This window comes from Pinus tabuliformis, chromosome 4_1 (assembly GCF_031772625.1).
Source record: "Pinus tabuliformis cultivar Carrire ecotype Pingquan chromosome 4_1, CPIR1, whole genome shotgun sequence".
Classification (NCBI taxonomy): Eukaryota; Viridiplantae; Streptophyta; class Pinopsida; order Pinales; family Pinaceae; genus Pinus; species Pinus tabuliformis.
In genome coordinates this window covers 585,715,615-585,727,908 of record NC_142303.1, presented here as the reverse complement: position 1 = coordinate 585,727,908, position 12,294 = coordinate 585,715,615, and the positions used below count along the sequence as shown (strand labels likewise).

The window sequence follows — 12,294 nt, the reverse complement described above, 5'->3', positions numbered from 1 at the left end:
ATCTGGGATCAATGCTACTGGTCTGGGACCAGTGGTAGGAGTTGTACCATACTTTGACGCTGACTTCGGGTCGGTTGAGACTGGTCTGGGACCAGTGGTACATACTCTGAGACTGACTTTGAGTCAGTGGAGGATGATATTGGTCTGGGACCATTGGAGTTGTACTCACTATGACGCTGACTTTGGGTTGGTTGAGACTGGTCTGGGACCAGTGGTACATACTCTGAGACTGACTTTTGAGTTAGTACGATACATCCTCGATCATTTCTTCTTCTTCATAATTCGGACAAAAGCAGAGCAGAACAGAACAATGCAAGAGCAGAGCATAACAAAGCAAATCAGTACAGATCAGTGCAGGGCAGAACAAGACAAAGAAGGATAGGCAGAATTGAGCAGAGCAGGGCAAGGGTCAGACTATATAGGGCAGTGCATTTGATGGATGAATAGTAATGACCGATAGACAGATTGCAGATGAAGTTCTCCATGGTTGAGAGGGAGTGTTAAAATTGGCAACCATGGCAAAACTTCATGTGGGTCATCTTATTCATGGCTGATAATATTTTTATTAGATTCCTCCCGTCGAGAGGTGTAGGATTGATATAAAGATCATCCGATTCCGATAAGTATTCATGGAGATATGAATTTCTACAACTCATGTAGGCTCAGAAGCCCAACAGTCACATCTATTCACCCACCAACGTTGTGTATAAATATAAGAGGACTTTTCCTCATTTGCACTCACTCATCTCATCACATCTCTCTCTCTCTACTGCGCAAATATGAGTCTCTTCTCTACTGCGCTGAAATGGGTCTCTCTCTCTCTCACACATGTGAAGCCGAAAGCTGTTGAATTTGAAGCTGCAACTGCAGAAGTAAAGATTGACTTATGTGGCCTAGAAGCTCTCCTCTTTGGCACTGCGCTGTAGGTTCATCTGAACCTCCTCGAAAAGCCGCAACTTTTGGTGGTGGAATGAGGTCAATCCGATGAACGGTTTGCAAGATATCGACTGCCCTAGTTTGAAGCCGGAAACTGCTGAATTTGAAGCTGCAACTGCAGAAGTAAAGATTGAATTGCGTGGCCTAGAAGATCTCCTCATCTGAACTGCGTTGTAGGTTCATCTGAACCTCCTCGGAAAGCCGCAACTTTTGGTGGTGGAATGAAGTCAATCCGATGAACGGTTTGCAAGATATTGACTGCCCTAGTTTGAAGCCGGAAACTGCTGAAACTGAAGCTGCAACTGCAGAAGTAAAGATTGACTTGCGTGGCCTAGAAGATCTCCTCATTTGAACTGCGTTGTAGGTTGATCTGAACCTCCTCTGGAAGCCGAAACTTTTGGTGGTGGAATGAAGTCAATCCGACTGTCGGTTTGTGAGATATGGTATGCCCTAGTTTGATAATGAAGTCGCTAATGCTGATGCTACTGATCTAGGGTTTGCTACTGCTGATATGAATCAGATTTATTGTACTATTTCTCTCTGCTGAATTATTAAATATACAAGAAGATTTGATCAAAGGGTTTCCCCACACATTGTGGGGTTTGTCCCTGGCTAGCCGCCACATCTTGTGTCTCTTGTCTTGGCTTGTTTTCTGTCGATCGTTTAATGTTCTATCTGCACTTTACTTTATGTACATGTGATTGCTAATCGGTGGAATATAATAAGAAAAAGAAGTAAACTGTTATAAGCATAGAACATACCATAACTTAACAGTATCCCATCAGTTTATGGAAGCAATCAAATATTGTCGTCATGTCTTCTCCACCGAGCCCTAGATAGTTTAAGCTAGAAGTAAAACCAAAAGAGTTGCTTAGAGTTTTTGCATGGCCAAAGTATGGGTACAAATTTTTTTCCCTCCCAACTATGTTATCTTTCTATTCATTAGCAAGCATCCCACTAGAAGACTCCAAATAAAAAATATTTGTTTGTATTTATCACAACATTGTAAATATTATTTAATCAAAACAATCATGTTTGCTACTTGGATTGAAATATCCTTCTAAAATAGACCTTGAAAACAATTATTTGTGCATCATGGTTGACTTATAACTATGAAATGTAGTAACCTACTAACCACACCCCACATCTAATCCATCCTAAAATTTCATAGATTTGGACAACCAAAGTTTAAAGACTATGTCATCAAGAATGAGTCCCTGAATACAATCCATAATTATCTTTTTTAGCATTTCTTGTAGCAAATTGGAATTTGAGATATGTCCATGGAACTTGTCTTTTGTTTAGGAAATAACAAAAATCATTAGTTGAGTAGATGCCTCATGTAAATAGTCTCAAGGCTAAGAATTAGGAAGACTCATCCAACATTTTACCTGCAAAAAGAATTATGGATATCACCATGAAAGTTGGTATTTAAAAAGAGATCATTTCGAACGGAGACTCTTTCCAAGACAAGAAGGGTTGAATATTTCCTAAGTCTTACATATGCCTTAAATAATATATGTTCCCAAACTTTAACCTGGAGAGAGTAACCTATAATTTTGGACATAAATTCCTTACCAAACATATTTTCCTCATAATAGCCATTAACTTAAGCAATATCGAAAAAACACCTTGTAGGCTTCATTTCCTTTCACCACTTAATATATCCACTTAACATAGATATCTTGAGCTTAAACTTAGATTTTATAAGAATACCTATTCCACCAAACTTTTAATATAAATCCAAGTTGTCCCAATCAAACCTAATTTGTTAATCATATTTGACCTAGGGAAAGTATCAAACAAAATTCTCAAGGAAATTATAGTTTGTATGATGGGGAAACAAAAGGGAGGAAGAGCACATATGGGCCATTACCTACACATTGGTGTGTAATTGAATTTTTTCTACACTCGTTATATGTTTGGTAATCCATTTATTAATCTTCTTCTCACTCACTACACAACCACTAAAAATAATAAAATAATAGTTAAAATAATAAAATAAGAGATGAATTTTCGAGGGAAAAAAGAAATGTAAATTTTTTAATTGTATTTTTGGTCTATCTCCTTATAGGCTTACACAAATTTCAATTTTAGACACTTGTTGGATGAGGAATTTAATTATGCATCCAACGCATCTCTACACTTGAAATTTGAGTAAATCTAGAAGGAGAGAAGCTAAAAATACTATTAAAAAAATAATTTTTCTTCTTTTCCCTCCAAAATATTTACATGTACCTTTTTTTTAGTTTAAATGGTTTTGATTGGTTTATATTATGACATGGAAATTACGTGAATATTTCATGGACACTTTAGGCTGAAATTTCCTCTAATGTGTGTGGCCTCAAACCTCCAGCAAGCACAAATGCAAGACCCGACATTAGTAACATCTTCTGACAAATGATGATCTTCTAGTCTGCTTGGTCCATGTTTTAGTTTTAGCAAATAATTTTGTTATATTATATCTATGGCCAACTATAAATCACAAATGACATATAGTAATTTTGATATTATCTCTAAAAAGTTGCTTAGAAGTAGACTAGCTAGAGAATATACATAACCTTTCATATTTGTGCACATATACAACTATGTCCATATATGGAAGCTTCCATAAATGTGCTCATATATGAAAGCTTCCATATATGTATGCATATATGAAAGGTTTATATGAAAGGTTTCACATATGCACACATATACGTAAGCTTCCATATATGTGCAGATATACGAAATCTTTTGTATATGCGCATAGTCGTATATGTGCACACATATACAACTATGCACATAGATGGATGTTTTTTTATGTGTATATATGTGCGCATATGCACACATATACAACTATACCCATAGACGAAATATTTTGTATATGTGTGCATTGTAATCAATAAGATATTGTAGATATTGTGGTTTGTATACTTTTGATGAAGCAATTTAACCATTATATTTGGCAAACATCATTATCATTGCAATGAAGATACATATAAAATTGATTTTTTTTTTAACTAAATGCCCTATATCAACTTGAAATCATTTATTGGATGCTTGATGATTCCTTTATGCCTAATCTTGACACTAAAAACTATAATTACATCACAAGAGAGTACAAGGCAAACTAATGCAATAAAATCAAATCACATGCAACTAAGTAGCTACCATGCATATTCAAGCATTCAAGTTTCCAATCACATCAACATTGGGGAATTAGCATCCATCAATTGAATTTCAAAATCAATATCAATTTTGACAAATATACTAGCAATAATTCCTTTGTAATTGTTAAATTAAACTTCAGAAGAATTGTGATTTTTAGGTGCATTCTTGGTTTAAGCCAACACCTAAAAATTGATTGAGTCAATATATTTATGAGTTCACATTGAAATAGTTGGGTCAAAATTGATAAGGTTGAGTAGCTGAAACTCAAACCATTGTAAAAATCACAAGTTAGGGTGCATTTTTGGTAGTATCTAACACCCTAAGCTTGCTAGAACCAAATATCAAGAGCATGAAGTAAAAAAAATGAGTTCGAGTGAGTGTGACAACAATGACAGATAGAATCATGGAATTAGTTTCCTTATTGGAAAATTTAATTGAAACAAACAAGAGTAATTTGGTCAAAATGGCCAACAAAACAATGGAAAAAGTTTTGACATTTTTGAAAGTAACATAAACAAAGGTCCATTCGCTTCAAACTCAATCCGAACTATTCAATGATGAAATCAAATATCTTAAAAATCAAGAACTAGTGAAGTGTTATGAATTAGTCCTTGTTCAAAACTATCCTCTCATTGATTATGATAATAGTGGTGATTTATAGTCCACTCACAAGCAATTAAACAAAACAACTTTAGTTGTAGATAGTTATGAAGTTGTATATGTTCATGTTCAATCTGATCTTTCTAACAATATTTTAAGGTCACAAAAAGAAATAGAGTGCAACAAAACTTGATGGGTTTTTTTTTGGTGATGGCAACACATTTAGTATCCCAAATTACTGAAAACCATGTATGTATGTTTGTGAACTGTGGAGGATTTATTGATAAAGAAATATTAGAAATCAATGAAGAGAAACCAAAAGTCCAACATTGCAATTAATTTCGTCATATGGAAGGTCAATGTTATGATCTTCATCCTTGTGAGCATTGTGACAAGAATAATCATTTAATCAACAAACATTCCAAAAAAAAATATCATGCTAGATTATATATTCAGTATGAGAGGGTTGATCCTTGGCAGTGATCATCAACAACCAAGTAATTATATTAGTAATACTGAAGAATTCAATCTCGAGTAAAGTTATATCTTACAGCAAAAAATGAAATAAGGATGAATTAAGTGAAGATGGTTAGTGTTAAACCAAAAACCACTTACGGTCCCTCCTTTTCACTGATAAAGGGGGAATTGATGATGGTTGTTAGACTAAAATTTCTGACAACTCAAACAAACCACCAATTTGAAAACAAAGAAATTACTAGATTGGAAGCAAACAAATCATTAAATGGAAAAGAAAATCATTAGATGGGAAATAAACAAATTTCTAGATTAACAACAAATAAATTGCTAGATGAGAAACAAACAAATCACTAGATGGGCATCAACAATCTATAGATGGTATAATTTGGAATACTTATGGTTCAATGTCTTGCAGTTGAATCATACATAGGACCACCATATTAGGATGTTGATTTTCAGAGTATTTTTGTGGAAACTTTGTTCATATGGATGGTAGTTTGACTTAGCAAAAGATAGTTGAATCCTTCTAAATTGAAGCTTTGGATTTGATTGAATTGTCAAGCATTTTTAAGGATGTGTTAGGATTGCAGTTGATTCACTTCTCTTGGTTTGATCTCATCATATTGGATTTCACATCAGTGAATAAAATAAAGGAATTCTAAAACGCATGTTTACACAATGGGAATTTCTAGATATGGATTGAGATATTTTCAACCCGTTTTTATGTATTTTGTCCCATATCTCATGTTTTATATTTTAACAAAAGTCCTAACCTCTCTTAGTGGATTTCATTATCAGTCATGGCTTAGAGGGTCTCTTCTATGTGTTATTCCATTTGGTGCATGCGAGAGACATAATTAATGGTGTCTCCTAACGTTCATTTGAGATGTTCAAAATCATTTTCATTGTCTCTACCCACATTGGATGATGGGGGATGTCTTAATGCCTTCATTGTAATGAATCTTTTACCATCTCTTTTGGAACATTTGCTTTGGGAATTAAATTTAGAGACTTTATAGTATGTTGGGGATTGTAGTCATTAGTGGTAGGATCCCTAGTTATTAACAGTGGGAATATATCAATGTCTTATGATTAATAGATTCTACAAACATTTGATGTTAGCACAACTATTCACATTTATTCTAGTGTATTAGGTATCTTGACACCATTTTCATTATCTTTGGGTTGTCCCATATTTTTTTAATGATATATGTCAATGATCATTAGTCAAACAATGTATCCCATATTCGACATCAAATCATCTATTCACATTTTGCAAACTCATACCTTCAACACTTTGGATTGAAGACCTTGGGCCATTAGTAACATCCCCTCGTTATGTTATTGCTTGGGTTTCTCAAGATAGTAGTACTCACCTCCATGACATTATTATTTTCAAGAGGATTAGTTTGTCCATTTCTTTTTTATAGTCATCATCCTAATATAAATTGAGACATAGATCCACTATGTATTTTCTCATGGCTAGGATCTATTTTGACATGGACCCACTATGCATATTGTCATGGCCATGAGCACTAGTCGTATATAATTTTCATGGATTTGTAGTGTACTTGATTTGTAGCCATGTTGTTTCACACCTAGGCATGGGTATGCCTGCTTGATGAAGACAGTCATCCCATACCTCATCTTTTGTTGTATGTACTTTCTTGATCCAAAATTTGCTTCACTCTGCTCGACCCCACTTAATAATTTTTTTTTTTTTTCCTTCTAGAATATAATGTATTTTTCAAACATCAGCTACCATTCTAACCATAGATGTTAGGGGGCATCTATTATAGTATATTTATCCACCTCATTCCACTAGTTTGCATGCTATTGGTCTTTATCCATTCTATACTTTTCTTTGGCTTACTAGGCCGACTAAAAACTCTATAAATAATCCTTTTTGAGATCATACTTTTGCCTCAGTAAAAGGAGTAAGTACTCACCCTATTCCTTCAATAAAAGAGAGAATGTCTTGAAAATTTAATACACAAACATCACACACTTCTAACTGGAGTTTACAGGAAAATTAGTTCCATAGCTTCCTAATTCATTCGAGAAATGGTCTCAACCATCTTGAAATGGTATAAATGAGACATAAATGAAGGAGAATAAACAACAAGCCATATGATACCAAAGTTATCATCCAATCTAGATAAATTAGATATCTTATTCTCCATGGTTCTTATAACCACCATCTACATGAGAATTCCCACTTTTAGTTGTTCCCATCTCCCATTCCCAATATTAAGTTCCAATATACATTTCTCAGGAGGACTATAGTTATGGGTGGTTATTGTTGTTGAACAATGGTTATGGATGAATTTGGTGGAAGAGTTAGGTAAAAATTTGTTGCACTGTTGTTCTTTCTAAATAAAATGGAAGTCTTTTTCCTTTCCCTTCCTTAGATACTATGTATTTGCAGTTCTTTATTATTTTCTAGTTTCTAGCATTGGTTCTAATTTTGCCTAACTAGAGTTAGATAGATTAGTTATTGCGTAATTAAGTTGTTATTACCAATTGCTTTGAGGAAGGCTATTTTTTCCATGCATGTAGGTTTGTGAAGTTTGAGAAGGAGCAAACATATTTAGTCAAGGATAGTTTGAGCTATTTTTCTCCAATCTTCAATTTGTCTTGGTAAGTCCTCCAACCAACAAGCAACTATTTTGAATTACTGTAAGCTAGTCTAAGAAAAATAGTGTTATCTTCGAACTTTTCATTTCAAAGGTACATAATGGAAAATCACTAACAACAATCAACATAAAAGCTTTAAGCATGTAAAAAATGGTAGTTCTCTACAAAAAACCCACATGTTATAAGATGACATATCATTGTAAAATGGAGAATGCTAATATCACAATTGTGAAATGAAGATGACATAAAGATCAATCAATGGTGAAAAGAAATGCTTATGCTTTGAGTAGAACATGTGTGAGGGCCTCATCATGGGAATGATACAAATGAGTCTTCATCAAAAGATTGCCAATGCACAATGTTCAAAGGATGACATAACAAATAGTAGTATCGATGTTTCACGACTTTATTGTAGAGAAACAAGTTGGAAAATCGTTACAAAATAGTAGCATGAATATTGTTGCATATCCCAAAATTAGAGAAGATATATTGTAGAGGCACAAAATGAAGAAACACCAACAACAATTAACATAAGTTCTCTAAGAATGATAAAAAAATAGTTATTGCAAAACAAAACATGTACCAAAATGGTGTACCATCATAGAAGGCATAAAGGGAGTAATAGATGCTTCTATCATAACTATCAATTGAACATTACTCAAAGATCACCCAATGATGAAGATAAATGATTAAGTTGTGTGTGAGAAGCCATCTAAACAATATAAAATAATCTCCATAAAAAGATTTAAATATTTAATAGGTATAACAAACAATATTATCATAACTATGAAATGAAGATCACATAAAGATCATTAAATAATTCAAATATATATTTCTCTATATGACCATATAAAATAAAATTTTTATTATTAAAATACTAAAAATATATATTTAAATAAAAAAAAAAACAATTACTATAAACTAAATATATAACAAATTAATATAATAACAAAAAAATATAATAAAATTAATATAATAAGCAATAATTTATTATAATGATTATATAAAAATCATTTAAGAAATTCCAAATAAAATATAAAATCATTTATTCTAATATTGTAGGAGTTAAAAAATCTATATAATGATTATATAAAAATCATTTAAGAAATTCCAAATAAAATATAAAATCATTTATTCTAATATTGTAGGAGTTAAAAAATCTATATAAAATATATATGTTTAAAAAAAAACTTTTAAATATAATTAAATGCCAACATCTTATTTTTCTTTTACAAATGACCTACATAAAGTAAATCTATGACGATTTCACTTAAAAAATAGTTAGAGCAAATTTTTTCCCCTTGAACTTAGTTGTATGTTAAATATTAAATCACTTTTTAACTTATCTTTGAAATACATTATGGATTTGGAAATCGAAAATGTAAATAATGAAAACATCAACACTTTTTATGAATCTTGGATTCATTGTATTTTGAAATTCAATAACAATATATTAAGCAATATTATTTTTTGAGTGGTTTATGTCTCTATTATTTTCATCTCCAAAGTAAGGTTGTTACTGCATTTATTGATTTAATCTCCAAAGCATGATCCATTTGCTGCCAACTTGGTGATATGGTAAATATGAATCCACCTTTTAGTTCAACTTCACAAGATACAATGAACTTTAATTTTTTTTCCCCTGTGTTTTTTACTTAGTTATATGGTAAATAAAAAACCTCTTTTTATTGAGATACGTTTTGGGTTTGGAGACGGGAAATGTAAACCATGAAAATATCAACTATTTAAATGGACTAAGATATGGATTTGGAGAAGGAAATGTAAACAATGAAAATATCAATTATTTTTAAAGATGGCATAATATCTAAAAATTTAGATGAACTAAGATATGCTAGTAGATGGGAAGATGATGTATAAGATTCACCAAACAATATCAATAAATCTTTAGTTTGAACTATTGGATTTATTGGATTTTGAGTTTTAATAAATATTTTTAAAACAATATTACTTTTAGAGTTGTTTGTCATATTTTTTTTTAATCTCTTAAGCCCAACCTTTTAGTGTTTATTCATTCCATATTCAAAGCATGATCCATTTGCTTTTAGATTGGTGACTTAGGAGAATATGAATCCACTTTTTACCTCAATGTTGAAACAATCTCACTAGATGCAATGAGATACAATTGGTTTTTTAGATATGCCATTTATTGCGGTTGTTTTGAACTTAGTTGTATAATAAATATATAATCACTTTTTAAGTTGTTTTTGAGATACATTATGACATTTATTAATTATACTTTTTATATAAATATATGGTTATCAATATGGATTTTTATTTTTTTTTGTTTCTTTTAGTGTGATATGTTTGTAATTTTATTAATAAAAATGAGATTACAATATAACAATATGAATTGAATCCATATATTATTTATTATTAAAGTATTTTAATTCAATGAATATTATATTTTACGATTATTTATTATTATTATTTCACTTAATACTTTATTTTATCTACCAATAGAATGATCAATTAACATTTCTTACATTTCTACTTATACATTTCATGTATTAATAATGGAGTTTCTTACATTTTTACTTATACATTTCATGTATTAATAGATTTTACTTTTGTTAAAATTTGAGACATATCAAATACATTAGATACATGGTTAATATAGTCAATTTAAGACAAAATCCATTCCATTCACCTTTATTGGATATGCCAAAGTGCCTACTTTGTTATAATAATTAGTCATGGCATGAACCCAATGATTTTTTTTTGTCATAATAATTAGTCATGGCATGAACCCAGTGAATATTTTGGCAAACTTAATCAAAGTCGTTACTCTTGATCAAGAGGAATTTTACTCATCATTATTTATCCAAAAATATTTTAAAAATAAAAATCATTTATCAAATGAAAAATATTTTAAATTTTTTAAGTTGGAAAAAGAAAATTATACATGTTTTATCATTTTATTTAATAAAATTATATTTCTCAAAAGGCGCTCGAAGTGCCAATCCTTGTCCTCACTGCCAGAGTTCGCATTGTCCTCACTGCCAGAGTTGGCATTGTGGGTAAGTTAGCAGCTGGTTAGTTTTCCTGTTTTCGTTTTTCTTTCCTGCAACCATGTTTTAACCTTTCTTCACAGCAGACTAAGCACTTTTCTAAGGAAATCTTCGAATACTTAATCTATTTGTTGTGGTTTGCTAGTAGGTACACCTTGCTCTCATTTTCGAGTTTTTTACCAGATAGGGAGCGGCCCCTTCCAGGAACAGAGATGACTCCCCGGGTTTCCACAGTTATGAGGGCTTCCGCCCTGGTTTGTCTTACAACATGCTGCAGTTTTTTCTTGTTTACTTCGCGGAAGGAGATGGTTCACCGTTCCTGCGTAGTCTAGCCGTCCTCTCGGGCAAATGTTCATATTTTGGAAAATGTTTCTAGTGTATGCTTATGAAGAGGCACTGAGGGTTCGGTCTGGAGGCCTGAATTCTGTCTTCTGTTTTTTTAAAGAAGTTTGAGGGGATTTCACCTCTGATATTTTGAGCCACATTGGCCAACTCTGTAATTGTAATAGCTACATTTACGCTCTTAAGCTTGTTAATGTGTAATAAAATGGTCGATTTTATATTATCTTGAGTTACTCTTCTTGGGTTATGTTCCACAGAGAACGTTTTCTAAACTTATGCGATGCTCTCATATGTTGCTGGCTTATCGACTATTCTTTTCTTTATGTCCTTCTCGTTATGCTATTCTGCAGAGGGTTTGGTTTGGTAATTCGTCTCGGTTACTGGACAATATACTTATTTGCTATTTCTTGATGTGCTTTTAGCTGGAATTATCTCCGTTGATATTTGTTGGGTTTGATTACAGTTGGGGTTTGGAAGCTCGTCCAACCGGAAACGGGGTCGAACCATGTTTTTCTCATGTCTGCCAGAAGTCTGTTCATTATTTACTCTAACCTGTGTAGAAAGTTGTTTTTGACTCTTACCTTTCGACAATTTTCAATAAATATTTCTGGTTTATCCCAAACATATGTTCTTACAGTTAGTTTTCTTTAGGTGAGAAATAAAAATATTTGGTAAATTTCCTTGGAACTTTATCAATACATGCATAAATTGCAACGAGCCTTGGGTTGATTTAGTCATTGCTTCTAAAATATCTGGAACTCTGTATAGTTGTTGATGTCTACAGAGAAACAAACGAATATTTCTGGCTGTGGTTTTGCTAGTGCCACAGCCATATGGTTGCGGTTATCGCAAGTGCATTTTGTATTTTGAGTAGCTGCGATTTGGATAGAGTTAGTCGATATTTTTATGAAATTGTTCTTTGGGGTCATGGAAAAATCTGGGCTCGGTCCACCGTGATTCTTCGATTTTTTCTTCACCTTGTGTCACAACTTGAAAGTATGGTTAAATTAATGAATTTTTTTAACAGGTTTTTCTTTGTGTGGAGAAGAATAGCACATGGGGAATGGTTATTTCATTTTTATATGTTTTCATTACCATCAATGCCAAGAAACAATCCTGTAAT

The 12,294-nt window shown here is 32.2% G+C and overlaps 1 long non-coding RNA gene across 1 annotated transcript; it reads left to right on the top strand.

Annotated features, from left to right (window-relative positions):
* Positions 1 to 10,808: 10,808 nt before the first annotated feature.
* On the top strand, positions 10,809 to 11,394 carry LOC149177318 (uncharacterized). Its single transcript, XR_016258756.1, has 2 exons — positions 10,809 to 10,838; positions 10,978 to 11,394. It is a non-coding gene; the product is annotated as an uncharacterized LOC149177318 (long non-coding RNA).
* The last annotated feature ends 900 nt before the right edge of the window (positions 11,395 to 12,294 follow it).